We start from the raw sequence: 19,823 nt of genomic DNA, 5'->3' as shown, positions 1-19,823 counted from the left end.
GCTCAGTCAGTTAAGTGTCCATCTTCTGCTCAGGTCACAATCTCATGGTTCCTGAATTCAAGCCCTGTGTCAGGCTCTGTGCTACCAGTTCAGGGCCTGGCGCCTGCTGGGTTCTGTGTTTCCCTCTCTCTCTCTGCCCTACCCCCTTTCTCAAAAATAAATAAACATTATAAAAAAGTAATGCTGATGGAATATGGCTATATAATGATTATATTATAGATCCGACAAAAGCCTGAAAAACCAGACTGGACCCCTGGCAGACGCTTATGTTGGGTTACGTTGAAATGAGTAGATGTTTTAGAACTACACTCTGGGTTGAAGTGACATTATTAGGGACAGAAGCAGTCTCAAAACACAGCTGTTCCCTCTCAAAGTTTGTAGAAAATGTTGAATCTTCAAGGGAAAAAAAGCTAAAGAGATTTGCTGAAAACATAAAGAGCTGAAATGAATTGCCCACAGTCTTTCAGGACTAAAGAAAGGAATATATAAAAGGGTTTCATTTGAAATTCTTAGAGGATCACATCCTAAAGATGAACCAGATGTAGTAATCTTGCTAAATGATAATTCAACACAGGTCTAGCTTCCTTTCTGGTAGGACTGAGGTGATCAGTCTCAAATCTCTATTATAGGAAATAAGGAATAATTTTTTTAAGAAGGCTAATGTCATATTCTTTAGCTAATTTATGTAAAATCTCCAATGTATAATAAAAGCATTAGACATATTATAAAGCATCAAAACGTGGTTAATATTTAAGATAATGTTCAAGATAAAATCATGTCAAAGATGTAGATCCTAAAATTATCAAGGAATTAGAGCTTTTCTAACAGGGACTTTAAAATAATATGGTCTATATGTTTCAAATAATAGAGGAACAAATGGACAAATTAGACAAAAATAAGAATATAGTAAAAGATTTGAATGTACAGAAAAGATCAAATAAACATTATAGATTTTAAACTGGAAAGCTAATAAAAGAGTGATGTGCATTAGCTTAATGCACCTTCCACCCTGACATAATCCTTTGTTGACTGAGACCAAAACAAGAAATCATTAGGGAAGCAATCTAGAAAAGCTGTCATTCATTGTTGGTCAATATAAGGAATGACTGAACTGAAAGCAAGGAGATTACATTTTCTCTTAGAATAGGAAGAAATTGTCATTAGTGGACAGGGAATAGACTGAAAGATTCATATTGTTTAGAATAGCCAGAGATATGTCTTTTCAGATGCTATATAAAAGAACCACTTGCCACTCAGAAAACAGTTAACATTTCTATAGCTTCCTTCCATTCACTGTCCAAAAGCTCACTCATTTATAGTCCCTTGAAGAAGCAGTAGACATTGAAAACAAAGTTCACTCTTACCTTTTGCAGGTAACAAAATCAGGATGAAAAAAATACACTGGCATTCTGTGGACTCCTGACTCAGCCAAATCTATAAGATATAATGAGGATCTAAGCAGACTGGACTTATATCATTTCTTCTTATCATATTTGACAGAATGTTGACTTTGGGATGAATGAGTGTCTATGTATACAGGAGAGTCTGCAAAGACTGAAGGCCGCTAACATGAGATATTACAAAATATTAATTGAACAGGTGCATCTTTTACTCCATAAAATAAATTTATTTGCTATCCTTCTTCCACTAAGTTTAAGTTTTGTGACCTATTATATAAGAGAAGAGAAGGCAGTTGCAAGTACAGTGAAACATAATTCAAATATGTTGTTGACAGTCCCCGATTAACAGGAAGGAAAGTCGATAACATCTTTATTTCCAGAAGTGATACAGGAAAAGTAGAGGAGAGAGAAGAGACAAATATAACAAATTGTTCTGCTGTTGTCCTTAAGGCTGAAATAAAGGAAAGTGAGTATTCAGTAAAAAAAGCTCCTATAGAATGCAAGAAGAAATTCACAGCCAATGGATATTGTATACTGCTATTCATTTCGGCCTTTGACAGGAGATTGTTCCTAAGTAAAAACAACAGCTTAACTGCAGGACATTCAAAAATACAGCAACACGTTTTTAGATAAAAGGCCAGAGTTTCTATTCTTCAGCTTTTACATCACTTTGAAAGGATACACCTATTCCTTCATACTCCCACTGTGAGCCTGAGGGACTGTCAAGAGTTCCTGAAGATGTGAAGGGTTGAACTGATTTACCAGGGACTGCATGAGGAAACAGTCAAGCTTCAGAAAGAACCAAGATGGTTCCAAGTCACTTGAAGACAACCCCCAGAACGTGACAGCAACCAGAGCACAGAAAACTTATTTAACAAACATCTATGGGATGCTCTGTGACCAAGCATATGAAGGATGTAGACAGAAGTGAGTAATAGACTGAAGGTTAGCAAAAGGATGAACTGTTCCTTTTCAACCACCATGTTGACACTTAAGCTATTCTTCAAACACACTAAACATATGTTTAGTGAGGTCAACCAAAAAAAGAGAAACAATCCTGATAAAGAGTTAAATCTGATAAATATCGGAAGAGCAGAAATTCTCCTTTATTCTAGGAAGCCCCGCTAAATTATTACAGGTCTCTGCTTGGGTCTCTTACCAAGTAGTCATATAGATATAGGTAAAGGGTCCTAACAGACTTCCAGGAAATTCCTTAAATGGAGGACAAATGCCCTGTTTGCTGAACTCCTTTCTAATACTTGGAATGTGGGTATTATAGACAGAATTATAGATAACTTCTTGTGACTCTGAAATTAGAACCTCATGCTAATCATGGCATAGGGAAAATATAGAAGATGCCTGGGTTCCTAAAAGAGTTTGAGAGTGTCATGTCACCTGTGATTGGCCATTCTCCAGAATGGGCTCTGAACTGCCAAGTTTTCAAATAGTGCTATATGACAGAAAAATAATTTAAATAGATATTATTTGTTTTACATTCCCAAAGTGATACAGAATTTGGTACTAAAACTATAATACTGCATAAATGTGGAATTGATGAATAGAAAGTTTGGGAGGTAAATCATGAGGACTAAGAAATATCCATTGGAAATTTCGACCAGGAAACCTGGAGACCCTTGTAATGCATTGGCAGATGATTTGGTCAAACTTTCACCTTACTGTTTTTTTTTTTTTTTTTACCTTTTGATTTTTTTATTACTCAGAAAAGTTCATTCTTTTAATTTAGCTTTCTGACTCTGTGCTTATGCCTTCAACACTTTTACCATGATTTTCTGTTCCTCAATAAGGAAGGCATGGTTGATTATATTACCAACACATTTAGCACACTTGGAACCACTATAGACCCTGCTGACATGTTGTTCATTTAAGACAACCTCATAAGGACTGTAGGTTTCACAGCATAAACTTTGAAGTCGGCCAGGGCACATGACACATGCAGATTTTGGTGCCTTCCTAATCTTCTTGGTATATAAAGTAAGCAATCCTAGTACCAGGGGCTCAGAACACCCTAGTTTTGTTAGAAGTTGTATTGTAGGAGAGACCACGATGATATGTCGAACACTGGACCATTCTGAATGCCGATGGACACTGTCCCTGGAGGAAGCATCTTTCTCGTTTAGAATAGTAGACTGAGTCATGGACAACAGCACTAAGATGAATGTAAGAAAAGACTCAGAGTATTGGTGTATATTGGCTGGTTTGCATTGTGTTTAGCGACATCCTATACAACAGAGAAGTCAGACTAGAGCTGGTCACTCTCTAAGGTAAGAGAAATCATATCACTGTAAAGGGATACCTCCATATTGTTAAGAGAGCCAAAGTTGGCAGAGTCAACCTTGGGGCAGTTCAGAGCTGAGGAATCAAGTGTTTTTCTTCTCCAATCTGAAGTGATTAGCAATGGTTACAAAACAGAAACTTTAAAAAATAAATAAATAAAAATAAATAAATAAATAAATAAATAAATAAATAAATAAATAAATAAAAAGAAACTTTACCTGAAGATAAAGTGACATGGCACATGGTAGGTATTCTCATGTGCACAAAAGCTGGACATTTAAAGAAAATAGATGTGATCATTTGAGAGGCAAAACAGTTTTACTACAACTACTATGGGACCCCCTGAGAAGCAACGTCAGACCCAATGATCTCTGGAATCTTCAAACTTCCTTAGGCTTTGCCTGGTTAAAGAATACACACACACACACACACACACACACACACACACACACACACACACACTGAAATATAACATGACAATGAGAAAGAATGAAATATGGCCATTTGTAGCAAAGTGGATGGACCTTGAGGGTATCAGGCTAAGCAAAATAAGTCAGGTGGAAAAGGACAGATACCATATGTTTGCACTCATAGGTCTAACAGAAACCTTACAGAGGACCATAGGGAGGGGAAGGGGGAAAGAGAGTTGGGGAGAGAGAGGGACACAAAACATGAGAGACTATTGAATACCGAAAAGGAATCTAGGGCTGAAGGGGGAGTCGGAGGGGGGAAGGAGGTGGTGGTAATGGAGGAGGGCACTTTTGGGTAGGAGCACTGGGTGTTATATGGAAACCAATTTGACAATAAACTATTAAAAAATCCTTAATTCAATTTTTATTATTCCCATGTTATAAATTTTCTACTTATGTATCTGTCTCTAAATGTTGTGCATCATTTTCAATATAAATAATGTCCTACACTATATGCCCTCCTGAAAATTCCTTCCTTTCAACTTTGTATACTTTAGATTTATGCAATTTAATAAGTGCAAACCAAGTATACCATTTTCTCTCTTAGGTAGCTTTCCACTGGATGACTATACCAAATGCACTGGTTTGGTTATTTATGTTGTTTTGGGATTTTATTCTTGTTAATGTTGTTCTATTCTAGCAAAAAAAATCTGATACAAATATTATTTCTATGTATTTTTTTCTTATACACTTGTGAAAGAATTATGTTTTATACATTGAATCATAAGGTATGGAGATTATACAGTATGCACATACTGTAGTAGGGATCTCCAGATTGCTCCCCAAAATGGCTATAAAAACTTACATTTCCACCAGCAGCAATATGTTGGATGTCCTATTTCTCTATATCTTTACTAACACTGTTATTGGCAAACATTGAAATTACTGTCTAGTTTAGGGGCATGGCAGATATTTAAATGTAGTTCATTTTTACATATCCTTAACTTCTGATGAAGTTAAAATTCTTGTCGTATATTTACAAGTTACAACCCCCTAGAGAAGGTGAGTCTATATATTTTACAATTTTTATGCTTTATCATTTTCCATCTTAGTTTTTATTTATAGAAGGGTATCTTGAAGTCTAGGTGCTAATTCTTTGCCAGATATATGTGTTTCAAACATATTCTTCCAGCCTAAAACTTGACTTTTACTCTTTTAATGCTATCTTTTCAGAAGAAGCAATTTTAACATAATCAAATTATCATACTTTTTTCAGTGTTTTCTGTTTTCAGATATATTAATATCCCGTGCCTTTCAGTCATAAAGAATATTTTCTACTAATTGTTTCTGTTTTCTTACACTGAACTATTTAATACTCGGGAATTGTGTATATGATATGAAACAAAGATTCACTTTTTTAAATGGAAAATTGTTTTTAGCATTACTTGTTAACTTTTTCTTCACTGATTAATAATCTACCTTTGTCATACATAAAGTGTTCAGAGATGCACGGTTCCATATCTGGGCTCTTTCTTCTGTGGTACTGTCTTCACCATAGCAAAATTCCAGTATCTCAGTTACATTACTTTATGATATGCTTTAACATGTGGCACTGTACTGACTGACTCTTCACTCTTCCTTAAAATTGTTTTGTCTATCATTCGGTCTTTACTGGTTAATATGTATTTTCCTGTCAGCTTTGTCAAGTTCTAGCAAGAAAATTGAAATTTTTTACAATGTCTTTATCTCTTAATATGAAGATAATTGACCATTTTGTGAAAGAGAATCATTTTTATGTATACGTATGTTCATATGTAGTATGTCTATTCATTTGTTGATGTCATCTTTTATACCATTAATAAAGTTTAATTTTTTTCTCCATAAAGGACTCAGACATCTGCTGTTAAACGCATTTCTATATACATCATCTTGTAAATTTTATCCTTTAAAAATCATATTTTCTTATTCTTTTTTTATCCAGTGAATAAGGATGTAATTAAGGCCCAAATGATTTTTTAGCCAAGAAACCTACTTAAATCTTATATACTCTATTAATGTGTTAGTATATTATTATTATTGTTCTTTCTCTAGTCTCTATATTATTTCTTATCGTTGGCTTCCTGAATTGACTAAGACCTCAGATATAATGTTGAATAAATGTGGAAGGAATAGATATTTGTTCTCATTCTTTGCTTTTAAAAAATATACTTCCAAGATTTTACCATTAAATATTATGTTGTTCTTTATTAACTTTGAGAAGCTAATAAAGTATCCTGCTCTTTATGTCTTTATGATAAGTGAGTATTGATTGTGTCAGTAAAGGCATTTTCCACAATTACCTAGTTATACATTTTTTGCTCTCCTTTAATTTAACTAAGGAAGACTATATAGTCTTCCTGATATAGATTCTCTAATAAATCTATCCGTTGTTGCCTGCCTGGGATGAAACATACTTGATCACAATATACTATCTCTATATTGCTGCATTTATTTTGCTAAAATTTATAGGATGTTTACCTTTTTCATACTGGCATTTATCTCAGGACGTACATACAGGATATTCTGCCAAAAAGAAAAAAAAAAAAGGAAAGAACAAAGAAGAACAATTTGGAACACACAATCTATAAATTCTTCAAGGTGTTTTACATGCATCTCATTTAAATTTCACAACAGCTTTATAAGATAGGTGGTCTTTATGTCTCATTTTCAGGTAAAGTTAAAGGAGGCAGTAAAGCCTTCTCAAAAATGTTTGAGGACAGAGGCTGCCTTTGGGAAAACTCAATTATGTTATCTGTTACATTCTTCATTTGTTTTAGACCTATTTAAATGGTAAATTTTACAAAATGCCTTCATAGGTACCTAAACATTTTTTAAAGTCTTTCTTCATCTGCCTTCCATCTTTTTGAACATTATTTGTCTAAGACTTTGCTATTCCCTTCATTTTACTTTGAAATACAAATAAATATATACTTCTTACACATTTACACTTGACTATAAGCTTCAGAAAGAAGGTCAATAACTGTCCCTTATCTGTTTTTTGGAACTGAATGCTACACTTTGTATGTTGCTCTGTAAATATACAATGATTACCAAACATGTATTTTTGTAGTAAACTGAATTATTCTTCCTTGAAGACAGTTTGTATTTTGGAGAAGTTGTAGAATTTTTTTGTACTGTATAAGAGAGAAAATTCCCTTGAGTAGTGAAGGAGAAAATTAGTTTAGAAAAGAAACAAAGTAATTAACATAGGATATAAAACAAGCAATAAAGACAGCCAAAATATAGCAAACATAATGAAATTAAAATGGCATTAAGGGAAATATCAAAGTCATAAGAATCAAAAATGGTAAACTAAAATTGCGATTTATTAAATTGTATATAATCAACATTCTAAAAATAATATCTTAAAGAGTATTTCTGCAGGCTCTATGGGGTAAACTTACGAGAAAGTGAAGTAATTCAAGATCCCAAGAAAATGAGGAAACTGAAGAGAAAATGCAGCACTTTATTAGCCTAGGGAAATGACTACAAAGACTGCAGAGCAAAGAGAGAAGGAATAAAGACAAAAGCACCAAAATCTCTTTCAGTTTTGTTGACTAGTTCCATTTTGTTGTATAAAATCTATTTTTATTACCACTTCTCTGCAAACAACTGCAACTTTGAAATCACAGTATAAGAAATAAAGCATTTTCCCTATCTCACTTCTTATATTGTTTTTATTTTTTATCTTAATAAAACAAGTAATATTGTATAACTATAATTCAAATTGCATTTCTTGTCTCTTATTATGAAGATAAACATGAACTCAGAGTTTACATTTGAGGCATAATTGGGTCAAAATATCTACATATCAGTTATCTATCTATTTTAAGGATACATTTACATAATTAATTATTTAATAGTGTTATATTTGTATATTTGTATTTCCCCTCGGAGGGAAATATACACATGTAAACATGGATGTATATATCAACATGAACACAGACCTCATGAGCCTACATTCTAACCAGGGAGCAAGACTTGGGGGAGGCATTTTTGAGAATAACAAAATACGAAACAAAAATACTAATTATAAGTACAAAAGCATTTTGGAGAAAATAAAGTTTGGTTGCAAATTTTGGAAGATTCATTTTTTGTCCCTAGATGTCCAATTTCTGTGGCATAATTTTTTGACAAGGGGCTCTTCCTTCATTTAACTGTTTTTGGTTTTTTTTTTAATCAAAGGCTAAGTAGGCATATTTGGATCTATTTTTGAGTTTTCTATTTGATTCCGTTGATGTGTATGTCTTTCTTTTAGCAATACCACTCAGTCTGGATTACAGTAGTATGGATATGACAATCTCTTCAATATTATGTCTTTCATTTCTTTACACTTAATGTTGAAAGACTGAACGTTCCCTTTCTAAAATCAGGATCTGGGCAAAGATTTTAGAAATCATAAAAAATACAAGAAAAAGAGATTGAAAAAGGAGGAAAAGGGAAGACTAAATACTGTTTGCAGATAACACGATGTGTATGCATAATATCCCAAGGAATATACAGAAAAAGAAAAACAAAATAAAAATTCCTATACCTAATGAGTCATTAGATTCAAGATCAATACACAAAAGTCAATTGCATTACCACATACTAACAATAAACAAGTGGAAAACAAAATTAAAATTGCCATATCATTCCAAATTGCCCCAAAGAAAATAAAATAATTATGTGTATATCTACCTGAATATGTACTGGGATCATATGCTAAAAACTATCAAATAGTGATGAAAGAAATGAAAGGTTTCTTTTTTTATGATATTGAGGAGGTTCTCTTCTATTATTAGCATACTAGAAGATTTTTTTATGAATGGATATTGAATTTTGTCAAATGATTTTTCTATGTCAATTGATACCATGCTATTTCCTTTTCAGTCTAATACATGGTGCATTACATTGATTGATTTTCAAATAATGAGCCACCTTTTTATACCCAAATCAGTGTCACTCATAATAGTATATTTTATATTACAAAAAAAAAACTTATTTAGGGAATATTGGTTAGTTAAGCGTCCAGCTGTTGATTTTGACTTGGGTAATGATCTTGTGGTTTGTGAGCTCAAGTCTGGCTTTGGGCTCTGCACTGACAGCACAAAGCCTGCTTGGGATTTTCTCTCTCCCTCTCTCTCTGGCTCTTCCTGCCTCTCACTCATGTTCTCACTCTCTCTCATAATAAATAAACTTTAAATAAATTAATTAATTTATATAAGTATATTTAAAATTTTTCAAAATTAAACATTTTGAAAATTATGTACTTATAGAAATACATAAAAGTTACATTTGACTTGCTGAAATGTTGTTGAGAATTTTGCATCTGTATTTCATAAACGGTATTGGGACCTGGTTACTTCTAACTTGAAAGACAAGGTGACTCACCCAAAGCTTTGGTGAACTTTAATAAGTAGAAGGGTGTTTCCATTATTTATATTGTTGAAATGAAACAGTAAAAGCTCATTAGGGAAGATATAAGAAAATAATGCAAGTAATATTGGATAATGTCACTTTTAGCTTGAGGAGAAAATAAATGGACATTTATTTGTAATAATGTGGTGAAGTATTTTGGTCTCCTGGAGTGCTGAAACTTTGGGTCATTGCTTCTAATATTTAATTAACTTCAGACATAGAAAGAGGAGAAATTAATATCCTTTAATATTTGACAAAATAAATCTTGTACCCAAATTAGCTCAATTATCAAAAAATTTATTAGCAATCTTTTCAAATTTTGTTAGACCTTGATATAAAGTGATTAGGTGTTTACTCAGATTATATTTAAAGTACTATGGAATACTTCCCCATGAAACTGCTTTTTATTATCAGGAAAGCAATATTTCAGCTGTAAAAAATATAGATTTGTATTACAATTACAATTTTCACTAGTTCATCAATTTCTAAGAAAAATAGTCTAATTACACTTCCAATTAATATAAAAACAATTTAATAATTCCATAATTTAGAAGTTAAACTGTAACCTGAAACATACATTTCAAAAGGAAATATGGCAATTCAAAGTAGTCTCAATTTTTTATCAGAAGTCATTATTATTAACTATGTCTTAACACTTGAATTGCACTTACCTGAACTATTATTTCTAATAAAAAATTTTAAAAATATACAATTACAAAGAACAACTTATTCTTATCTGTTTATTTTTATTTCCCATACCAAGTAGTAAATATGATCTTTATTTTATTTTTATTTTTTAAATTTTTTAAATAATTTATTTGAGAGAGAGAGAGAGAGAGCATGAGCAGGGGAGGGTCAGTGAGAGAGGGAGACACAGAATCCAAAGATAGGCTCCAGGGTCTGAGCTAGCTGTCAGCACAGAGCCCGATATAGGGCTCGAACCCAGGAACTGCCAAACAAGGACCTGAGCTGAAGCCAGACGCTCAACCAACTGAACCATATTATATTATGAAATATAGAGATAAGGTAAAAATTCTAAAAGCAGCAAGGGAAAAGTAATCCTTAACTTACATGGAAAGACACTTGGTTAAATGTTTGACACTTGATTTTGGGTCAGGTCATGATCTCAAGGTTAGTGGGATAGAGCCCCATGTTGGGCTCCATGCTAACAGTGTGGAACCTGCTTTGGATTCTCTCTCTCTCTTTCTCTTTCCCTCCCCACTCATGCTTCCTATTTCTCTCTCAAAATAAATAAATAAGCATTTTAAAAAGAATGACTAGGTTAACCAGGAAAATAAAGAACAAATTTTAAAATATGAAAAAAATAAAAATGAAAATATGATGACCCCCCAAAAAATGATAGCACGGCAAAAGTGGTCATAACAGGGAGTACATAGCAATATCACAACAAGAAAGAAATTCTCAAATACACAACCTAGCCTTATACCTAATGGAGCTAGGAAAAGAAAAGTAGATAAAGTCTAAAGTCAGCAGAAAGAGAGAAATAATAAAGTTTAGAGCAAAAATAAACTTCTTTGAAAGAATGAATAAAACTGATAATCACCTGGCCACTCTTATCACAAAGAGAAAGTAACCAAATAAATAAAATAATGAATGAAAAGAGAGATTACAGCCAACACCAAAGAAATACATACAATTCTAAAATAATATTATTAAAATTATAAGTAAACAAATTGAACAACCTAGAAGAAATAGATAATTTCCTAGATATACGATGTACCAAAACTGAAATAGGAAGAGTTAGAAAATTTAAACAGATCCATTACTAGCAAAGAAATTGAATAAGTAATCTAAAAAATTCCCAAAAAACAAAAGTCCAAGGCCAGATGGTTACCCAGGGGAATTCTAACAAATATTTAAAGAAGAGTTAATACCTATTCTTCTCAAACTATTCCAAGAAATAGAAATGGAAGGAGAGCTTCCAAATTCATTTTATGAGTCCAACATTTCCCTGATTCCAAAACCAAAGACCATTTAAAAATATGAATTAAGGCCAATATCCCTGATGAACATGAATGCAAAAGTTCTCAACAAAATACTAGCAGGTAAAATTCATCAGTACATTAAAAGAATCATTCAGTATGATCATGGGATTTATTTCTGGGCTGCAAGTACGGCTCAATGTACACAAATCAATCAATGTGATTTGCCACATTAGTAAAAGAATAATAAGAATCATGTAATCTTCTCAATAGATGCAGAAAAGGTATCTGACAAAATACAGCATCCATGCTTTATACACCTTAACAAAACAGGGATAAAGGGAACATACCTCAGCATCATAAAGTCCATATATGACAAACTAATATCATCCTCAAGTAGGAAAAACAGAACTTTTCCTGCATGGTCAGGAACAAGGCAAGGATGTCCACTTTCACCATTGTTATTTAACATATTGCTGGAAGTCCTAGCCTCAGCAATCTGAAAACAAAACGAAATAAAAAGTATTCAAAATCAGCACAGAAGAAGCCAAATTTCACTATTTGCAGATGAAACGATACTCTAGAAAACCTGAAATACTCTACCAAAACATTGCTACAAATGATACACAAATTCAGTAAAATTTCAGGATACAATATCAATATATATAAATATGTTGCATTTCTGTACAACTGTAATGAAGAAGCAGAAAGAGAAATCAAGGAACCAATTCCATTTATAATTGTCCCAAAAACTGTAAAATATCTGGGAATAAACATAACCACGAGGTAAAATATCTGTACTCATGAAAACTATAAAACACTGGTGAAATAAATTAAAGATGACACAAAGAAATGTAAAACATTCTATGCTCATGGAGTGGAACAATAAATATTGTTAAAATGTCTATACTACCTACAGCAATCTATACATTTAATGCAATCCTTATCAAAATACCAGAATCATTTTTCACACAGCTAGAACAAATAATCCTAAAATTTATAGGGACCTACAAAAGATCTCAAATAGCCAAAACAATATTGGGAAAGAAAAACAAACCGGGAGGCATCACAGTTTCAGACTTCAAGCTATACTACAAAGCTGTAGTCATCAAGGCAGTATAATACTGTCACAGAAACAGACATAGGCAAATGGAATAGAATAGAATATCCAGAAATGGTCGGATAACTGTATGGCTAACTAATCTTCAACAAAGCAGGGAAGAGTATCTAATGGGAAAATGAGAGTCTTTTCAGCAAATGATGTTAGGAAACTGGACAGTGACATGCAGAAGAAATATGGCCATTTGTAGCAAAGTGGACGGACCTCAACGGTGTCAGGCTAAGCGAAATAAGTCAGGCAGAGAAGGACAGATACCGTATGTTTGCACTCATAGGTCTAACAAGAGAACCTAACAGAGAGCCATAGAAAGGGGAAGGGGAAAGAGAGTTGGGAAGAGAGAGGGACGCAAAACATGGGAGATTACTGAATGCTGAAAATGAACCCAAGGGCTGAAGGGAGAGGGGGTGGTGGTAAGGGAGAAGCACACTTTTGGAGAAGAGCACTGGGTGTTATATGGAACCCAATTTGACAATAAACTATTTAAAAAAAGAAGAAGAAGAATGAAACCAGAGCATTTTCTCAAGGTACACAAAAATAAATTCAAAATGGGTGAAGGACCTAAATGTGAGACAGGAAACCATCCAAATCTTAGATATTTGCAAATGACATATCTGATAAAAATATAGTTTCCAAAATATATAAAGAACATATAAAACTCAATGCCCCAAAAACAAATAACTCAGTTATTAAGTAGACAAAAGGCATTCAAAGGTATTTTTCCAAAGAAGACATACAGATGGTTAAGAGACACATGAGGCAACACCACTCACCATCAGGGGGTACAAATCAGAGCTGCGATGAGGTACCACCTCTCACCTGTCAGAGAGCTAAAATTAACAACACAAGAAGCAACAGATGTTTGTAAGAAAGCAGAGAAAGCAGACCTGTCTTACACTGTCGCTGGGAATGTAGCCACTCCATAAAACGGTAGGAAGGTGCTCCAAAAAGTAAAAATAGAACTACCCTATGACCCAGCAACTGTGCTACTAGGTATACAAAAGACACAAAAATACTGATTTAAAGGGGCACATGCACCCCAATGTTTATAGATGTATTATCAATAATAGTCAAATTATGGAACGAGCCCAAATGTCCATCAACTGATGGATGGATAATGAAAATGTGGTGTATATATATCCATAAAATTATACATTACATATATATAAATACTGTTATATATAATGATATAATGGCTGAATATTACTCAGCCATCAAAAAGAATGAAATCTTGCCATTTGCAACAATGTAGACGGATCTCTCCTGTACTATTCTAAGTGAAATAAATCAAGCAGAAAGGGAAAGCATGTTATTACCTCTATGCTTCCTTACCTTCCTTTCCCTTTCTAAGGGAAATTAAAAAGATAATATTTAAATTATCTTTTTAGAAATTTCAATACTTAAAACAACTAACAAGGATAATTAATTGAAAAATTTTAAAGTCTTAAAATTACCTAGAATTGGAAGAAGAATAAGAAAATTGGAGGTGGAGAAATAAGTTAATAGCTAATATATTATACCTTAAAGACAATGAAAAAAATCTACATTTGATGAATTAAAAAAATGGCAGTATACACATGTATGTTAAATAAGTAAAGGCAGCATCTAAACAGACATAATTAAAGCCTTAGTGAGTAGAGTTGGGCATGCAGAAAGTCAGGGTAAGATATTGCTGAGTTTTTTGTCTTAACTCCATCAATACTATTTGCTTTAATTAAAAAAAAAGTGTGTATCACTTTGATCTATTTTTGGTAAGTTAAAAAAGAATCCCCTAAATATTAATGGTATTTTGTGTATTATAAGGTGAGATTCAGTAAAAATGGTGTTAAACTAACAATTCTGAATATTTAAAAATTGATAAATTTCATTTTTATATGGTTTTCAAAAAGAGAATCATTAAGATGTCTAGAAAATAATTTTGTTAATATTTTAATATTTTACATTATTTCTATATTATGAAATGTAATTTATTATTTTTCTGATATTGAAAAATATATAACTCTATAATAAAGTCCACCGACAAAAATTCTTCCTGGATTCTTTCTCAGAACTTTTCTTTTTTCACTTCTGTAACCTTAATAGTTATGAATTTAGGTTTTGAATTTTAAAAACCCAGAAAATAATAAAACCATTAATAATAAGAGTTAACATTATTAATTGAGTATGATGAGTAAGGCATTATGCTAACTGTTTTGCATGCATCATCTCATTTATTAATCACAATAGCTTCTCATTCAAAAATTCTTATGACCTCTGTTTTAAATAAAAGGAAGTAGAGGTTAAAGAGGCAAAGTAACTTGCTCAAGATTTATTTTTCACTTAGTTAATAAATATTTATTATGTAGGCATTATTCTAAATTTTTTTAATGTTTTATTTATTTTTGATACAGAGAAAGACAGAGCATGAGAGGGGGAGGCACAGAGAGAGAAGGAGACACAGAACCGGAAACAGGCTCCAGGTTCTGAGCTACCTGTTAGCACAGAGCCTGATGCGGGACTCGAACCCACGAACGTGAGATCTGACCTGAGCCGAAGTCGGAGGCTTAACTGACTGAGCCACCCAGGCGCCCTGTAGGCATTATTCCAGATGTTTGGTATATATGAATGGAAAAACAAAACAAAACAAAATTGCCATCATAGGGACTTACATTCCATTTGATGGGTATAGTAATTTAAAAATAAGTCAAAGAAATGAAACTTCTAGTTTTTTTATAAGGCGATAAATACTACGAAAAAATACACAGCATAGAGCTGATTGGTAGGGCAACTGCAATTTTAAATATGGTAGTCATGGTAGGCCTCACTGAGAAGATATTATTTAAGCAACCTTCAAAGGATGCAAAGAAGATTGCCAAGTGGCTATCTGCATTAAGGTCACTGAAGATGGAGGGATAACTAGAGTAAAAGCTTTAAGATAAGATCAGGAGGTCAAAGGTGTGGAGAAGACAGGAAAATTGTAAATAATGTAAGGTCCCAATGGCCATTATAAAAAATTTGGTTTTCACTAAAAGTGTTAACAGGAAATATGAGGACCAAAACCATGAATTTATCTGAGTGTATGAGGTCACTCTCAATAGGAAACCACATTTCACCTGGTCCTGTAAGTGTTAGCAAGAGCCCATTCACCACAACCTCTGAAGAAAGGAATGTGGGCAGAGTTGAGAGGAAGTAATATGTTAAAATTATCAAGATATGACTATATGGCATGTGAGGGACAAAGTTTCCATACAAGAAAAATCAGAAAACTAAGTTTGAACAGATACGGAAGACTGGAAATCATGCACAGATTTAGAAGTTTGTTTTGTGGGGTGCTGGGCACCAGAAGCAGGTTATAAACTGGTTCAGTTCAGGTATCCCTTTTAAACTTATTCTAACAAAATTAACTTGTTCTTAAACTAAGGATCACATGTTTTTCAGGAAGATCCTTCTGATGGTACTGTGTAAAATACACCACATAAATAAATTTTTTTTTTAAACAGTGGAAGAAAAACTGTCATGGAAAATTCATGGTGTCACCACTGAAGAGTGGTTTGAAGCCCTAAAGAGTGGCAGAGAAAGCTCCAGCCAAGTGAAAACTGGAGCACCAAAACACTAAGCCTTATCTAGAAGTCAACAGTAATTGTCTGAATCCTCCACCTTCTAAATCTACTATTATGTCCAAAAAGGATATTACCAATCATGTTGCTTTGTCTATCAAAGCTACAAGACCTATCGGCATTAAATTCTAGCCCAGACCTGTCAGTACCACAGGATCTCAGAGGCCAAAGTTGTAGTCACCCAAACTTCGAGGCAAAAGGCTGACTGCAGGAAGCATTTCTTCTAACTCAAAGTGTAAGCCTTCCAGCAATAGTCCACAACAGCATGAAGCTGGTCATACACTACCACAGAACTGTCTAGAAAAACTGTGGGGTCACTTAATATATAAGAACTGAAAACTGCCAAGCAGAAAGTAGCAGATCAAGGAAATTCTAAATGCACAGACCCTGTAGAGAATAATCATATTGAAAATGAATCCTTGGATACTTTTCTAAAAGTGTTGAACAAGTAGAATTTGCCCCAAACTTTACCAAACTCTGAAAGGAAGCCAAATTCTGAATTGTGGACAATAGTAAGCCAAAGGCTAATTCTTACATAAACTCAAGAGCATTTTGACTCCTAAAGATGCCATGGGCAAAAGTTCAGGGAATAGTGCTGTTCTGAAAGACACAGATTTAATAAACAATTTGTTGGAGAAACACAAATTAAGATTCCACCAGTAAAGTCACAGCAACTCTCTAGGGGAATGACTCTTTCATGACCAGGAGAAAAACTCCGAAGAACAGTTCCCTCTCATTATGTTCAGAATTTTAGTAAGACTCATAGTAGGACTTAGTATGCTTAGTAGGACTTATTAGGACACAAGCATCAAAGAAACCAGTCCTCCAGGACATTAAAGATATAAGGGTTAACAGGGATAAACACGAAAGATCAAATGAAAGTAAGTTACAATCACACACCATTACTGAACTGAAAGTAAAACAAACCAAACTCCAGGCATGCACAGTGTGCTTCCAGGATGCTGTAACAACAGACATCCAAACATTAGGCAAGATCAGAAATCCGCTCAACCTGTTTTAGACCTCAGACATTATGTGCACTATGAAAGTCAAAAACCATAAGCCAAAGGCCCGACTTCACACTTGGTAGTTTGAATTCAGTTATTCCAAGCACCCCTAACATAACAGCAAATGAAACCCATGAGAATAAATGCAGCAAAAGCTATAAAGAAAAGGCACAGACTTTGGACTCCAAGTCGAAAAATACTCTTCTCCAGAACTTTTTCTCAATATGAGAGCTCCCTAAACTCAGGCTGGTGACAACACTGTAAATGAAAAAAGAGTCCCAAATAGGACCCAAACTAATACAAATATTAAGATCACTGCGGAGAATCGAAGGAAACAACTAGAAGAATGTCAGAAATCTAAGAGGAAAATCTATCAGTAGCCTCCTATGGAGGGCAGTAGAAATAGGGCAACAACTATACAAGAGTCAAGAGAAGTTGTTCTTAGTATTTGCAAAGCCCAAACGAATCACCAAGGAAGTTACCCCTGACTCTTTAGTCACTGAAATGAATACATCTATAGAGTAGCTGGCCAATAAGACAGAATCTGAAACGTCTTGTCTTTCTCTAAAAGAGAGAGAACAGTTTACAGCAACTTCCCAAATAATCAAGGCAGAACAGGATAATCATCCTAGTATCAGATTGCCCTGATCCCTTGAATAAGTGCAATGCCAGAAGTGCAAGACATGAAGCTCGTCACTCCACACCCCATCACTCCTGGTAAGGACTGTACACTGAGGTAGCTGTGTCCTGCTATATGGAAATGCTGCAGTAACACAATTTAGTAGTGGCTTCTCTTAATGAGATATAAGAAGTGGAAGAAAAAGATGTTTTATTTTCCATAAAAATGAGGCTTTGCCTATAACACTGGGATTTAAAATCCTTGCATCATAAATTCCTTCTTTTGAGAGAGAGATAGAGAAAGGGAGAAAGAGAGAGCATGAGTGGGTGAGGGGCAAAAGGAGAGAGACAGTGAGCTTCTTAAACAGTCTCTACACACAGCATGAGCCTGACTTGGGGCTTGATTTTATAACCATGAGATTATGACCTGAACTGAAATCAAGAGTCAGGAGCATAATTGACTGAGCCACTGAGGTGCCCTTTTATTTTCTTTTATTATGTAAATATAATGTATAGTAAAATCCAGCCAACAATTTAAAATTTTTAGCTTTCTTAATATTTAATATTATCTAAAACAAAAAAAAATAAATTTTGTTCATTCTTTACCAAAAAAAAGTAGCATGCATTATTCTATGGTTTTAAGCATAATTCCGTGGCAGACTAAATCAGGAAGCAATTAACTCCCTATGATCGGGAATGAATGACACATCGAAGTCAGTCCTCAAATGACAAATAATAATTTGCATGGGTAATGAAGAGGAAAATTTCCATACAGCTTAAAAGCAAAAACTAGATGAACAACTATGTTAAAATAAAAAATTACCTATAGTAGGAAAACACATAAATTAAAATCTACTTCACAAACTACAAAATTTACCACAAAGTTTGCTTGCATTTAAGTTATTATGGATGCCACTTATATCAGTGAGCACGTTTTCTTTTTATTATTGTTGTTATTATTAATAATTATTTATTATTTATTTTGAGAGAGAGAGAGAGAGAGCACAGGCAGGGGAGGGACAGAGAGAGAAGAGAGAGAGAATCCTAAGCAGTCTCTGCATTGTCAGAGCAGAGCCTGATGCAGGGCTTGAACTCACATCCTGGGGGAGATCATGACCTGAGACAAAATCAAGAGTCAGACGTTTAACTGACACCTGGATGCCCCAGTGAGCACATTTTCTCATATTAATATAAACTTTTCTGATTCTTATTTGAAAATTCAGAATTTTGAATTTGGTAACCTTTATTGTTTCTTTCAGTTCCATGAACCTATAAAATTCCCAAAATAAAATTGTATATAGATCTTCCTCAACTTACATTAGGTCATATCTCAATAAACCCATACATAGTAAGTGAAAATACTCAAAGTCAAAAATTCGTTGATTACACCTAACCTCTTGAACATCATAAGTGAGCCTAATCTACCTTAAATGTGCTTCTAGTTAGGCAAAATAATCTAACACAAAGCTTACTTTGTTAATTAAGTGTTGAGTCTCACATGTAACCTGTGAAATCCTATCCTGAAAGTGCAAAGCATAGTGGGTATGGAAGCTTGTGCCTGTCCTGGCTGCTACCATCATGATCACGTGGCTGACTGGGTGCTGCTGTTCATTGTTACTGCCCAGCATCATTAGAAAGCACCGCATGTTACTATCCCATAAAAACATCAAAATTTAAACTTTGAAGGATAGTTTCGGCTGAATGTGTATCATTTTTCCACCTTAATAAAGTCAAAAAATTTTAAGTTGAACCATCATAGGTCATCAATCGTCTGTACAAGTATTGTTATTTTGCTAACCTCCAGATCATTTTTATCATTTATGCTAGGTATTTGTTTCTAAAGCAGAGTCTTACTTGTAGTAGATGTAATTTTGTAGTATAAAACCAACAAAGAATTTTCTACTCATTCAAATAATCAAATAAATATTATAAATGCTACTTACTGCAGTTACTGTTAAGTTTCCAAAAATATCAAACGTACAGATGACCTTTAAATTG

The 19,823-nt window shown here is 33.7% G+C and overlaps 2 pseudogenes; one reads left to right on the top strand and one right to left on the bottom strand.

The window, feature by feature from the left end:
• Nucleotides 1-3,127: 3,127 nt before the first annotated feature.
• LOC115301289 lies at nucleotides 3,128-3,488 on the bottom strand (annotated as a pseudogene).
• Nucleotides 3,489-13,404: 9,916 nt separating this feature from the next.
• On the top strand, nucleotides 13,405-18,098 carry LOC115301285 (annotated as a pseudogene).
• The last annotated feature ends 1,725 nt before the right edge of the window (nucleotides 18,099-19,823 follow it).

Source organism: Suricata suricatta, chromosome 1 (genome assembly GCF_006229205.1).
Source record: "Suricata suricatta isolate VVHF042 chromosome 1, meerkat_22Aug2017_6uvM2_HiC, whole genome shotgun sequence".
Lineage (NCBI taxonomy): Eukaryota > Metazoa > Chordata > Mammalia > Carnivora > Herpestidae > Suricata > Suricata suricatta.
The sequence above is the reverse complement of the archived record's forward strand: the minus strand, read 5'-3'. Positions and strand labels throughout refer to the sequence as shown.